A 15,554-nucleotide genomic window follows, 5' to 3' on the forward strand; every position below is an offset into this window, starting at 1 on the left:
GCTGATCAAAACAAACAAGTATTAGAAATCTCATGGCAGGAAACTAATTCTCATAAAGTTTCTAGCCCTAGTGAGTTTGGTTATTCAGTTAATCATCCAAAAGTTTTGCATATTATCAGATCCAGTTTTTTTGATTAATCAATTATTGCTCACTTGGGTCTCAGTTTACTTCATTTTATATTCAATTAGCAGGAGTTTTGGACACTAGTGCATAGAGAGAAAGGGATCTAGAGATGATAGAAATATGAGTTGAAAATTACAGTCAGATTCAGTTGGGTGAGAAAAACTAGTTAAAACATATGGGGAAAATATTCAGAAAGATTTTCAGTAAGAGGAAGAAACAAAAAAACAGGAATGCTGAAAGGCTTGGAGGTAATAGTGGATAGCAAACTAGACAGGCATTTGCACAGCAGTATGAGTCTAGTCAACTGACAATTGAAGTCACTGGAAAGGCTCCCACCTCAAGTCCTGTCTAAACAAATCCAATTACAGGTTGCATATGTAGAGGCATCATGTAATGGAACACGGCAATAAATAGCCTCTCGGTGTGAGGCCCTCATGTGACTGAATCTGGAGTAGTGCATTTAATTCTGGGCACCTGATTAACAGATGCTTTCAAATTAAAGGACAATAAAGGGAAACAAAGTTAATCAGGTGGCTGTAGGGACTGATTTATGAAAAAAGATTAAAGGAAGATTATGAAAAAAGATTAAAGATGCTCAGTTTGACAAAGGTGACTAAAGCCTATGGAGATTGCGGTTGAGATATGCCTACAAATATTCAGAGGGTGTTAACAAGCAAGGAGAGCGTTTACTTAAGAGTTAACAGTGTGTCTAATGAGAAGAAATGGGATAAATGTAACAAAAAGAAAATTCATGTTAAGTATCAGGAAAAGCTTGTTTACAACAAGATCTTCTAGGCTGTGGAATAATCTCTCAAGAAAATCAGTGGAAGTTCCACAACTTGGCCTATTTAAATCTAGAATGGGCAAAACACTAGCAAATCTATTGTCTGTACGGGCATGGGGATGGATACATGCCCAGACAGGTATTTCCATCTCTCCGCTATGCAATGTCCTAGAATACTTACCGCATCAAAAGATCGAGCAGAGGCAAGAAGATAGATTCCCATTATGGTGAATCCCCTGTTTATATAGTCTAAATTGTATCTATGTTAAGTGGGGGTATCTCGCTAAGTAAGTTTTCTGAGAGAGGAAATGGAGATATGAGTATTCATTGAGAGTTTAGGATGACAACTAAATATCATCTCAGCGTGCTCCACTCCTCTCAGACAGAGTTTCTATTCCCACCTGATGTACGTTCTGCAAAAATATATGTAGATGGTCAAGTTTGTCTGCCAGTGCTACATGTGAAGTATAGGATGATATCCAATTTTGAGCTAAGTATCTCATCCTCCCTAAACTACTTTAGAAGCCGGCGGGGGTGGGGTGGGTGGTTATATAACCAAGAGTCTAGGAACAGTGCTTGTCCTATTCTGAATAACAGCAAAATGTGTAGGTTTCTCAGATTGCAAATTAATTAAAAATTTCTTGTGATGAAATTTCTTTTTTTCCCAAATAGACTTTAAAAAAGAACAAATTACCAGCATATATTGAAATGTAAGTTGAGGGACACTGGGTCAATTTCTGCCCTTGGTTCTACACATGCATTTATTTGAATCAGATTCCGATCTCTAGTGTACCCATATACACCCAGAGTGACTCCACTGAAGTTACTTGGTGTAACTGAGATGGGTTTGCCCTGTAATATTCATTTGTTTGGAAAAGTAGGTTGTTGAAGAAACGCATTCATTAGCAACACCACAAAGATCTGTGAAGTAGCTCCAGTAACCATGCATCGAGTAAAATTGGTTAAGAACAAGGTGTGTGCGTACTTAATAAATCCATCATGTAAAAAATGCATTATTTTCTCAAGGAGATTGCAATATTATTCAAAACGTGCTAAAGTGGGCAGGATATCCCAGGAGTAATTGTGAATTATGAGGTCATCGGGACCTCATTGCAAACTATTTGCAAAACTTAATTGGTGTAATAAATAAAATATGCATGCAAATTAGACTACTTTCTGAATTAAAGGAATCCATTATCCAGCATGGCTAAGATGCTCATCCAATGCTAGTATTAATATATAATTTAAGATATAGACACAGTTTATATTGATTTCAAATGAAGCCTAAGTTTCTAACTAACCAACTAAAGATATTTAATACATTTCATTCTATATTCTAAGAACTTACTGGCACTCCAGGTAATGTTAGGACAGTGATCTGGAGTTTATCCCACAAAAGTGGCAGTATATTTTTATATTTAATATAGAAGAAGGTGAGGAAACAAATCACAATATGAATAGACCAGTTGCATGCTCTCCTGTGTAAAAACAGATTCATGCAGCACTGAGAGTAAAAAATATTAATGGATGATGAAAGACTTTTCAAACTGTTATTTAATGGTGCATTTGGTATTCGTCTTAGAATTCTAGCTATGAAAAGAACATCACTAATGAGTATAGCTGATTTCATCACCCTGGAAATAAAGTAGGGATTAACTAGTCATATAACTACTTTGCATTGTAAAGAAAAATCTGAAAGAATCAGAGTGAAGAATCTCTTAGCGTAAATATAAATAGGTAAGCATAGAGAAATAGTTAACACACTCTGTCTAGCATTATTGCTAGACCCAGTAACACTGTCTAATCATCAACCCCCAAATCGAGTATTACATCTGCTTTTTTAAAGCAGCTGATTGAATGAATACAAATGTCTTGCTGTTGTCACTTGGGATAGCACTTGATATATCCCATTTTCTAGACTCTAATTATTCCATTTGTAGACATGAATGCCATTTAGATGTAAGCTAATTCAGCACGGTAACTCAATTAGATTTGTACTGACTAGGATTTATGAAACATCAATGGATTCTTGGTGAGACCAATGGGACTACTGGTTATTTATCCCTGAGTCTTACTGATACTGCCTCTCAGGAGCTCAATTAAACATGCCAGTGATGAAAATGTTTTCTAACAGTAGTCTTTCACAATTAGACAAAGATTTTTGTAAGGCTTGCCACATGTGTAGCAGGGGCACCATGTAATATGTAATGCAAAGATTTTATTTCAGTAGGTGATACAGTATCAGTGGTTCAGAATGATTCTCATGATTGCTATGTTGGATTAAAAAAAAAAAGATCCAGGAAGATTAAGAACTTAGAATCATAGAAATGTAGGGCTGGAAGGGACTGCAAGAAGTCATCAAGTCCAGTCTTCTGCCCTGTAGCAGGACCAAAGAAACCTAGCCTAGACCATCCCTGGCAGGTGTTTGTCCAACCAGTTTTTTAAAACATCCAGTGATGGGGATTTCAAAAACTCCCTTGGAAGCCTATATCCTTTTAGTTAGAGAATTTTTCCTAATATCTAACCTAAATCTCCCTTCCTGCATATTAAGCCCACTACTTCTTGTCCTACCTTCAGTGCACACAGAGAACAATTGGTCACTGTCCTCTTTATAACAGCCCTTAACATATTTGAAGACTGTTGTCAGGTCCCCCCTTAATCTTCTGTTCTAAAGACTAAACAAGCCCAGGTTTTTTTAACCTTTCCTCGTAGGTCAAGTTTTTAAAAAACTTTTTACCATTTTTGTTGTTCTCCTCTGGACTCTCTTTAATTTGTCCACATTTTTGCTGGAGTGTGGCATCCAAAATTGTACTCCAACTGAGGCCTCATCGGTGCTGAGTAGAACAGAACAATTTCCTCCTGCATCTTATGTACGCCATTGCTGTTAATATAACCCAGAATATTATCGTTTTTCACAGCTGTGTCACATTGTTGACTCACATACAATTTGTGATACACTATATAACCCTGAGATCCTTTTCAGTAGTTCTACCACCTAGCTAGTTATTCCCCATTTTGTGGTTGTGCATATTCCCCATTTTGTCCTTCCTAAGTGAAGAACTTTTCACTTGTCTTTATTGAATTTGATTTTGTTAAATTCAGACCCATTCTCCAATTTATCAAGGTTGTTTTAATCCTGTCTTCCAAAGTGCTTGCAACTCCTTCCAGCCTGGTGCCAGCTGCAAATTTTATAAGCATAGTCTCCACTCCATTATCCAGTCATTAATGAAAATATTGAATAGTAACATACAAAGAAGGAAAATAGCTTTGTTTTACCGATGACAATTCAAAATAATGTGAGGCTCTTGCTGAAATCAGTAAATAGGCTAGATGCTAAGGCTCGTCATCCTGCAAGTTGTGCTGTGTGGGCAGGCTTCTGCACCTATGCAGAGCCCCACTGAAGCCAGTGGATGCAGGGGCCTGTCTACTTATAACAGATGGCAGAATCAGACCTCAGTGTGAGTGCATTTTGGTGGTGTTTCTTGTATAGAGCTGGGCAAATAACACAAAGAAATCTCTTCTACTATTCACATTTTCAGACAAAAATTGGCTTGACTAGGCTCCATTTTCTAGAACATTTGCAGAAAAAGGGTTCACTGGCAGGAACGTTCCCTAAAATTGCAAAGTACAAGCAAATGCAACAGAATATTCAAGTAAAACAAATTTCCTTTCGTAATCACTTATATTTCTGATTTTAATAGTTAACACTTATGTGATATGAGAAGAAAAATTTACCCCATAAACAACACATCCAGTGAAAACAGTTCAGATTTCTGATATTGGATGATTAAACACTCACAGTGAACTACTCACAAATTAGCTGCAGAGAGTCACTTACAGAAATTATTTAGCAAATTTCAAATAAAGCAATTCTGAAAGAGACAACATTCAATTAATTCTTTCTTAGTTACCAATTATGCAACTAGCTCTATTAAATATGCAAAATCACCTGCAGTCATTGACTCGTTAGTTTGGTTATGCCAACAAACTCTCATCCTCTGATTTAGAAGTAGAAGGTTGTCCTATCCAACAAATCCAAGTAACTTGTATCCCGTACTGTATTGTGGTAAACAAAGGAAGACTCATGAAATGCTAATGGATGTCAGTACTACAGAATGCTCCTGACTTTGCATCCAGGATGCATTGTTAGTCGGGCTGAAAATTTTATGTTAAAACTTTTGTGGATAGGAAACTGGGTTTTCAACAAAGTGAAAATTCTCAAAGTATCTGCTTTTTTGACTATTTTCAGACTTTTATCATTGGAAAACCACAACTGCGAAAAAATTTAATTGAAAAAACATTGTTTTTTCAGTTTTTTCCCCCGTTTCCAGTAAAAAGTTGAAAACATCAGTAAGGGGGAAAGAACATTTTCTGTTAGCCTCTTTACTACTTTGTTTACTGATTTTTTTCCACCTTGTTTTTCATGAGGAAATGATTTCGATATTTATACTTCTGTGGTTTCTCTTCCCTGTTAAGAAAAATCTCTATGTGGCGGCTCATATAGATTGCTAGAATGGGCTAGAAGTGATCTGAAAATGGGGAAAATTTAATTTGTTTTTTTGTCAAAATTTGCTGACTAGCTCAGGGATTATGATTCCTTCCTTGTTACAGTACCTGTGGAAACCAGAGAATCCCCATTGCTTATACAGTATGATGAAGCAACTGTGGTGGCAATAGACAGAAGTGTGGTGGAGGGAACCTTCCATCTTCTAGGCATGGAGCAGCTCCTAGGATGATCTGTGGCAGCTGCACTGATCTTCTGGTGTGGGCTTTGAATCCCTTATGTTGCCCCTCTCCAGTGGAGTGAGAATGAGGGAATGATGCAGAGCTGACTCCCTCAGCCCTCTACAATCTGCAGGATGTTGTATCCCCTATATGCCACACACACACACACACACCCCTTATCAATGGAAACACCGTGGCTTTGCTGAAAAAGGACTTTCCCAGGGGAGGGGACCTGAATTTGCTCCTATGCGAGTAACCAAAAATCCTACTCTGCTATTACCTAATAAAGAGGGAAAAGCAATGTTTACCGGGAAAACAAGAACAATGTAACCTCTACTGCTGTGATCTTTGGGCTACAATCTAAGCTAGTTTTCCAGCCCTCATGTGCCCTTTCATTGCAGGTGGGCTGCATGAGAATTCTGCATGTGTCCCAGCTGCAATTTAATCTGTATTAGCCCTTTCCATTGTCTTCATTCATAAGCAGACCTCGGGTGGATGCTGGGCAACTGGGCATTGGTCCCCTGGGCAAGGCTCTGCCATGGTGTGGAGCACCAGTGGCAGCTACAATTTTTCTTTGTCACGGTTCTGCCTGCTTGTGTTAGAGCAAGTAGTTTGCAGTGGTGTTGTAGCCCTGTTGATCTCAGGGTATGAGACCCCCAAGATGGATGAAGTAATATCTTTTATTGGACCAACTTCAGTTTGTGAGAGAGACAAGTGTTCAGTTACCTTTTCCAGACCTGAAGAAGAGCTCTGAGACACTCAAAAGCTTGACTCTTCTACCTGAAGTTGGGGCAATAACAGATATTACTTCACCCACCTCTCTCACTTAGAACAGGGAGAATAATTAGGTCTGTTGCTCACCTTGCCTAGAGATGTTGCTGCAATTCCATAGGCACCAGACATCTCTAAATCCTCTTGCTTTTGGTTCTTTGTTTTGTCTTAAGAATTCATCTGAGCTAAATGGCAGCAGTTCCCCAAAACATTTGGTAGGTTATGTGGAGAAACTGGGATGACAGAGCTATGTCTGACGTTCAGTCAGATGTGCATGATATCTAGCAGCAAACTCTGTTCACTTCTGAATTAGATCCCCGTTTGAACCCGGACCTGCAGAGATTGCTAGGATAATGCATTGCTTACGTAATGTGACCCAGTGCTACTCCACTGAGACTTCAGAACTGCTGTAGGTAAGTCCAGTCTCATTTTCGTTTAGCCACCCTTTCCACAAATCTCTCTCACACCATCTTCAATAAATTGTATGAGGTGTTTGATGGGGGGCCTATTAGAGATTTGTCTGTGCACAGTTCGGATTAGAAATGCATCTGCTTCTAGAAGCCTGCTAATAACTTCCCTATCAATTGGGAAGTATTTACACTTCAAGGCTTTTTTGGTTTTGTTTTAACAGAGTAAAGACATGTCCAGGGTTTCCAACAGAGAATGAAGCTCTGAAATGTTACTAGGACTTCAGCTAAGTTTACCGGAGGGGTGTGTGTGTGTTTGGTTGGTTGGTTCAGTTATTATCAGTGCTGATTCAGTATTGAGTTTCCAAACATGACACCTATATTCCAGAAGTCCCACTTAAATGTCCCTTGTACTTGGTAATTTGAACAATGAAGATTCCAACAAGTTGGAATGTTGATATCTTTTGAAGGAGGTGTATGTGTCTTGATAATGGATCTTAAATGCTGGAAAAGTTATGACCCCTTCATATTAAGGTTCCAGTAGATTGCTAAAATGTAACTTCCTGAAGTCTGATATGCCTAAATAAAGAGGGGGAAAGCTCTGTTGTTGATGTTTATTATATCTGTTCTCATCTTTGATCTGCTGCCATAAGAGACCCCATTCCCAATACAGCTGTTAGTATCCGGCGGCATCTACCGTTAATTGGTACTGCTGGTGTAGAATAACTGCTGCTGGTGTAGAAACCAGGGAATCGGTGATGCACGATAGACATGGGGTGGCCCTGTTAACCTTGGGGTCATGTCTTGTCGTCCATGGGAAAGGGTGTCAGCATCTGGGATTTGTGCAGCTCGGATGAAGTTAATATGTACTCTACAGACTTTCTGATGGCCTCAGAGAGAAGGAGTGAAGTTCTGGAGATTCTAGGCCAGTCTGGTGTTAATCCACAGATTGCAGTATGGGGAAATGGGAGACTGGCCAAAATACAGGTTCTTGGGAGAAAAAAGGCTCATCCACACAAAAGAGAAACTGCTTTTTTGAGGTTGCCTGTATGGTCCTATGTCATTAGGTCTCTGTAGTATGTTGCTTTTAGGTGACAGCTGGTAAATAGTTATGAGACCCTGTGTGGAGGAGAATGAATAGTGTTAAACCAAACCCAGGCATGCTCAGGTTCAGAAATAATGTTTGAGTTTACCTTCTACTTAACCCTCCCCCCCAGTAAAACTGAAATGAAAATTAAATTAAGAAAAGATTTCTATCCTTAACGCACCCATCTTCCACTCAGTACAGAGATCTGTGCTTACCTTAGTTTTCATTATAGTTTTGCAATTCACCTATTAAATTGTTATATTATACAGATTAGACACTGATTAATCAATGTGTCCCAACAGCAGCCCAAGAATCTCCAGACTTCACAAAATTTATGGGAAAAACTTTACTGTTTCAAGATTGACTAATTTATTGAAGGTATTGACCAAGGGTGGGAGGTGGGGAAGTCAGGAGGGGAGAGAGGGAGAAGGAGTATTGAGGCACTGGAACACAAATGGAGCCAGCAATTAGGGATATGTTTGACCTCAAAACTATGGAACAATATTGAATGTCATGCACTAAAAGACCTCATTGAATGACTGTACAATTTTCCAAAGTATTTCATGAATGCATTGGATTAGAAACTATATATCCGAAGTAGAGCATCCAAGAAATGCATAACTAGAGGTGTAAAGGATCTGATGTGTAATTTCTACACAGTTAAGGAGCCATCAAAACATTAGGAGCTTGTGGGAAAAGTTTATTAGGAATTTACTTTAACATTAGGGCCTTTTGTTGCCCCAGAATTATTATATCTGGGTTCATTAACTCAAAGCTTTCACTTACTGATTCACCAGAGTGCATTATCCTATGAGCCTCCCTGTTAGCAAAATGTCTGACGCTAATACCTTGGGAGTCATCTACATCTCCCAGAATAGAAAACTGGGACAGTGGGTTAACTGACATTGTAGCTCAATTAAAAAGGAAGAGTTCCCCAAGTTTGCCATTTAGTATTTATGTGCAGAACCATTTGACCCCTGACTATGGAATGGGGATGCATGAAGGGAGCTCTATTGCTGAAACAATTAGAGATGGATGCCATTGTTACATGATGATGATTTTATAGTGCTGCAATGGTCTTCTGTTACATATTGAGTATCTATTTCCTATGACTTTTTTTTTCTATTCAGTTTTTTCTCTGAGCTTCACAGGATAAAGCAGTGAACAAATTTAATGTGTTATGGTACAGTGAATATGATTTTATAATGTACTTATGTTTTTATTTCATTGTAATTGTTTTTTGTTTTCCTTCATACAATGAAACCATCTGATCAAATATTGTCTTTACATAGACGCCTTCCAGTTCTGCAGTGCATATTCCAACCAGTGACTACAATAGGTTCACCATCCTGCACCTACTGAAGTCAATGGGAAGGTTGCCACTGACCTCAGTGGTACAGGGTCAAGACACACATGAATAAGACTTGCAAAGTTTAAAAAAATAACCACTTCAAATACTTTTCCTGATAAGACCTACATCATAACAATATTGTTACTAATTTGATTACAGGATTGGCAGATGCTTGACTTCAAAAATTTAAGTTGTTTTAAGTGTCCATACAGCCTCCTGTTTAGCTTTGATCTTTCATTTTATCTTTCCTTAGTTGCTTTAGATTAAAAGGGCCTAAAATGCAGGTGGCACTTTTTACTTTGTAAAATAATGAGTAGCAGATCTGAGGTCTGCTCTCTCTTCAATGTCTGCATGACTATCATTAACATTAATTATTGGTCACACTAGATGAGCACCCTAGTGCTAACAGGTATCGAAGTTATTTCTCAAATGTTTGGTGCATCACTGCAGGCTATGCAGTTTTGCTTATTAAAACTGTTTCTTGATGGATACCTTACCATTACAAAGTACAACCACAAGTCTTTCTTAATGAAAAACACCAAGGTGAATTTTAGCTTATAATATTTGAGTCCTTGTGAAAAGAAAGCCAAATAGCTATTACAGAATCATATCTGCCAATTCTTACTATAGCTTTAATTAAAATTCAAGCTAATATCTTGAGTTATGGAGGTACTGGTTGTGTCTTAAAGGTGAGTTCCAGTTTGTACTTAAGGTAAGGATTCAGCTACTTTGTTCTGCATGAAAAATACAGCATTATCTTCTTTACTAGAACTGGTTGAAAATGTTCAGAAGCAAAATTTTCCCACTGGAAATGCCATTTTGTTGAAATCAAACTTTCTGTGGGAACGTGACTATTTCCATGAAATTTCATTTAGGAAAAATCAAAACAAAGCGTTTTGACCTTATTAGAATGGAATGTTTCAATTTTTCATTTAGATATAACTGCTCATTTTGTTATTTTATATTATAAATATAAAAATAAGGCCATCTAAACTAAACACTATCAAAAGGTTGATTTTTATCTAAACATTTAAATTTTATTGAAATGAAGCACTTCGATTGATCTGAAACTAAAGTTTTCCAAAAATTTCATTTTGCTGGAAACTTCAAACTTCCCATTGGGAATGAAAACTAATTTTGAAATTGTGGAATTTAATGCTAGAGAATGGCATAAATACCATCTCATTTGACACCTTTGTTGGCAAACTCAATAGAGAGGCCAAAGGCTCAATTGACATAGAAATGGAGCTATAGGACTTGCCATGAGAGAATCATTAATGGATTAATGATGCAGGCAATACTTTCCTTGACTTCAGTGGAAGTTTTCTTAGAGTGAGGATTGCAGGACTGAGTCCTCATGGCTCAGTGAAGTCTATGCATATCCAAATCTCCATGGTCTACAGGACTTTGGAGGATGAGAGAATTGAGGATCGGGGCCTGTTTTTGGAATTTAGCACACAGAGAAGCTTTCTTCTATTTATTTAAGTAGAGTATAAGGTGGTGGGTTTGCTGTCAGGGAAAATATCCAACAGGGAGGAGAACTGTAACTCTATCAGCTCAACTGAGTATAAATATTGGGCCACATGTTCAGCTCCTTCCATGCTGCTTCCCCTCTTCCGAAGTGCCAAAATAGTGTCAGGCCCCCTGTGACCAAGTGCAGGGAGTGAACAGATGAGCCTGTACTCTTGTCACTCAGACACAAATTCGTTCCCCTGCAGAAAGCTGATTGAGATAGTCCGAAAATCAGGCTGGTGGGTAGGGTGAGATAAAGAGCCAATTAGCTCATCAGCCCAGAAGGATGAGGAGACACAGGAAGGAAGTGCAGGGATAGAGGGAAGGCCTAGCCGAGCCCAGTCTCCCAGGGTATGTCTACACAGGGATAAAAGACCTGTGGCACAGCCGTGGCTGACCTGGGTCAGCTGACTTGGGCCAACTGTGAGTTTTATATTCCCCTCCAGACATACACCAAGACCTCAGGAAAGGGAGACCTCTGCTATGCTCAGGTCCTCAGGAGAGGGCCGAAAGCACAGAAGGTATTGTAAATAGACTGTTGCATGGGAACTGCAGTGGTGTTGCTGGAGGGAACTCTAAAAAATGGCACTGTGAACACACAACCAGTAGAGTCTGATCCGCTTTCTGTGGTGTAAAAAGGCAGGAGCAGAGCACACCGTTATACCCCAAATCCAATCACAGCCCAGCCCCTCCTCTCTGTTCACTCAGTAATGTGCAGCTTCCAGAGCCCAACTGGACCATTTATATGCTACCATTAAGCACCAACAATTTATTTTTTCTTAAAGAAAAAATAAATGTATAAAAACTATTAATCCAACATTAAGTTTGCAGTGATAACTCTTGCATACTTTGACTTTACATTTCTCAGAGTACTGTTAATTTAGCTGCATCGCTCCTTCTGTCTGTGTGATAATGCACATGAAACATACACAACATATTAAATTATAAAAATTATAGTATATAAGCAACACTGTATGAATCTTACCTTTTTCATTTCCCTGCACTTTATATTTTAACCTGTCAACTTTATAATGCATGATTTTTCACCTCCTTACAACAACATAGATACACATGCACTGGTAGGTGTGCATATATTTAGCAGTAAAATTCAGCAGCTCTTAACTGTACATGGTAACACTACTGTTGAACAATAATTTTAGAGAAAATCAAGAGCCAGATTCACCCATGTGTTATGTTCAAAAACATGCCATGAAAAAGACCCAGTCTGAGAGTAAACCTGGAATGATTTTCCTCAGATGATTATAACTTGAGACTTCCTGATTCATCAGCTGTATAAAGAGGCATGTGGGGGGGAGGGAGAGGAGGAGGGGGAAGGAGTGTGGGAAGGCTAGATATAACTTTCAGGTGTTATGAGCCTGGGCAACAGCAAATGAGAGTAAAACATCACCACAGCTCAGAGCAGCCGAGAAACTGGTGTAACCATTCAGAGCCTTATCCATAAGTCTGTTTTGGGGTCTCATTCAACAGATGGCCCCTCCGACTGCACAAAGTTTATACTGGTACACATGACTTATTTCCAGCTCTGAGGGAAGTGTGCCCCTTAATGAGTCACCAACACCACTTTCCATAACACTGTTTTTTCCATCACATTTTTCCATCCAAATACTGACTAGGCCAAGTCATTCATAGTTTGTGAGCCTTGTGTGATATGGGTACAGCATCTTCAGTGACTCCTAGCACTGTGGTGCGGTTGAACCCAGAGCATTCCATGTAGAGTGTGAGCGCTCCAGTAGGACACGGGCACATCACTAAGATATTTCAGAATGGGTGTTAGATCGTTGGCAGTTAAACAGGGCAGTTTTTGAGGTGTGTTTTTCCCCTGCGTACTCCACACTGTACATTAGGCAGATGAAGTGAAGTAATTAAAAGATGTGTCTGCAGGAAGTAGGAAGGAGAGAGGAAAGCAAAATGAAGAGATCTTCCCCGCTGAACGCGGTGACGTTGACTTCATTACAGCATTGGAGAAGTTTTTTCAATTGCTATTCTCCCAGAAAGCCAGGACCACCTCTGTGTCACAACACTCTGGCTGATTCAGGTGATTGTTGCTCCAATGAGGTGTTTCATGCCTGGAATTATTTCTTTGATGGAAGAAATTGAGAGCAGGAACAGATGGCTCATAACAACATCTTAATTCAGGAGAGCCGAAGTAGTATTTCATTATGGAGTAGTATTTTGAAATTGCCTTCAGGTGTTAGTTTAAGAGAGTAGAGAAAAAAGAAAAGTTAAAAAGATTTTTAAGATTTAGTAAAAGGGATAGAGCGGTACAAATCAGATCCAGTAATAATGCCCTACAAACCTGTCAGATTGTAGTAAAGTGACAAGAGCTAGCTAAAGGGAAACATTGCCCCATGTATGGTGATGGACTTGTTTCACTTTGATGAATCAACTGGTCTGAATTATTAGAAAAAATGAAATGAAATGTTTGCCCTGGTTCAGAATTTCCAAATGCCCCTTCAGGATAAAAGGACATGCATTATCTCTTTTTAATAATTTGAGACTTGATTTTATGCTATGCAAAATGTTATCTCTTTAAAGCACTAACATAAATGTTAAAACAAATTCATAGTGCAGCTGAGTTTCGTGATTAACAGGATTCCTTTAAATAATTTCTTTTCTTGCTAAACTTTCCCCCAAACACTGAGCTTCTGTTAATAAACATGTAATCCTAAAGGTTTATTATGCCATTTTCAAGAGGAGAATTCTTGGCTGCTATGAATGTCAAAATAAATTAGGATTAATCAGTCTAATTCCTCTGTGATTTTACAGTGTTTGTGTACTAGATTTTTTTAGGAAAATACCTGCCTTTCAATTCAAAGCCCTGTATTGTGCAGGAAAATTGCTTCCTGTCATTTTCCTGTCTCTGAAAGTTGTCTTTGGGATGCTGTTATTTTTATTAAACATGGAATCTAAATTATGTAAGAGACAAAGAAAGATCCATACACAAACACTTTAAATCTGTTTGTACACATTTGAAGAAAAGCTCTCATACATTTCTTAAAAACACACAAATTAATATTGCTTACTTTTCAGCAGGAGTAAATTAGGGTCTCAGAGACCTCCTTGGAATAGTCTGGAGTTAAATAATATTGCATGTTTTTCATTTTACCATGATGAATGCAGAGCTATTAAATAACCTTTTAAAGAGTTGGTGTAATTATCTGTAAACAGTAATGTTACAAAAAAAGGTCAAGTTGTCCTGCCATTAGATGTTTATGGATATTAACTGGATTTATGTTTCCATAAAAAAAGCACCGAGTAACTAGATTAATTCTACACAAACTAAACCAACTGTAGTAATATTTAGACACAATAAAATGATACCAATTAAAACAATTTTATTTTTTGTGTCATATTGATTAATGGTGCACTAAAATTAACCAGAGACCTTAAAATCAGGATGGTTGCAGGAAGGTATCCACATCTCAGCATTATTACCAACAAGAAGAGCAGTTAAGGGAAACAGCCCTGCAATAGTATGAATATTTAATTAATAATTAGTCATGTAATTTCTCCTCAGGAATTATTATCCCTCAAACTGGTTTGTGAATTTAATTATTAGCAGCCTTTTTGTTTCCATGTCCCCTCATTACTGTCAGGATTGATGTAACATAAACTTCATTAAAAATTAAAGCAAGAGTCTTAATTACAAGGCTACCCTGACTGAAGTCAGAATTAGCCAAGTCAGTGATGTGCAAATGAGTGCATTATTTAAGAAACATGCTGGAAGTAGTTATGCTAATGTGGAAGGTTCACAGTAGCAGACCTTTTCACTTGCAGTTGCATATTCATTAAATGCACTATGCAAATTTAATGTAGCAGCCTTAGTAATGTGGTGTTAATTTATTCAGATTTATTGCGTACGACTTATAAAAAAATACAAATTTAATTACTCTATCTAGTAGGATGATATTAGGAAAGATAGCAGAGGTTTAAACTGTGTTGATCTGGATTACTGCAGTTTGATGGAGGATGTGGTATCAGAGGACACAATTTTTTGATAACTGGGCTTGAAAGAATATTTGATTTACTTATGGAATGATCTAAGAAATCACTAAAATTGCACATGCTACTTCCCAATAGGAGAGTAAAAAAAGTCTCCGTTGTATTAACTTAAGAGCTAAAGCAGTGCTGAGTCCACAGTCTAATGGATGTAATGATCCTACTGAGACCAGTAAAGGTTATATATGGAGATCTATGGGAAGCAAACTGTCTTTGTGGGAAGTTCATTGGTAGTTACATGTTCCTCTGCGATGTCACTGATTATCAAGTTGAACAACAGGAATCCTATCTCTGTTCTCATGCTGTAACTGCGCCAGCAGCACAAGACAATTTATTAGTACTGGTTGATGTGAAGTTTAAGGGTTTGGTTTTTTCCTTTCCGCAGTTTATATATAAAACAAAAAACACGGTAAATTTACTATTATGGAGGTTTTTGTAACGGACACATTTTCCCATGAAGCCTGCATGTGGAAAGGAAAATGGTATAATTGGACCAAACTATTCACTGGCAACTTTGAAACCTACACTCTGAAAATCATTTGGATGGCTAGAGAGACACATGCCAGTGAGTGTAACCTGCTGGGTGGAATGAGATGTAGAAAAGCTGGGCTAGAACAATCTATTTCCAAGCTTTGATCTTCCCCTTTATTATAGTTACAATCTCTGGTGTCTGTTGAGATGCATAGCTGTAAGAGAATTATTACTATACGCATTCAACTGATCTGTCTCTCAGTCAAGTGAACCTAATCAAGCTTTCTTCTTAGATGGTCCAT

The sequence above is a fragment of the Lepidochelys kempii genome, chromosome 10, assembly GCF_965140265.1.
Source record: "Lepidochelys kempii isolate rLepKem1 chromosome 10, rLepKem1.hap2, whole genome shotgun sequence".
Taxonomy (NCBI): Eukaryota; Metazoa; Chordata; order Testudines; family Cheloniidae; genus Lepidochelys; species Lepidochelys kempii.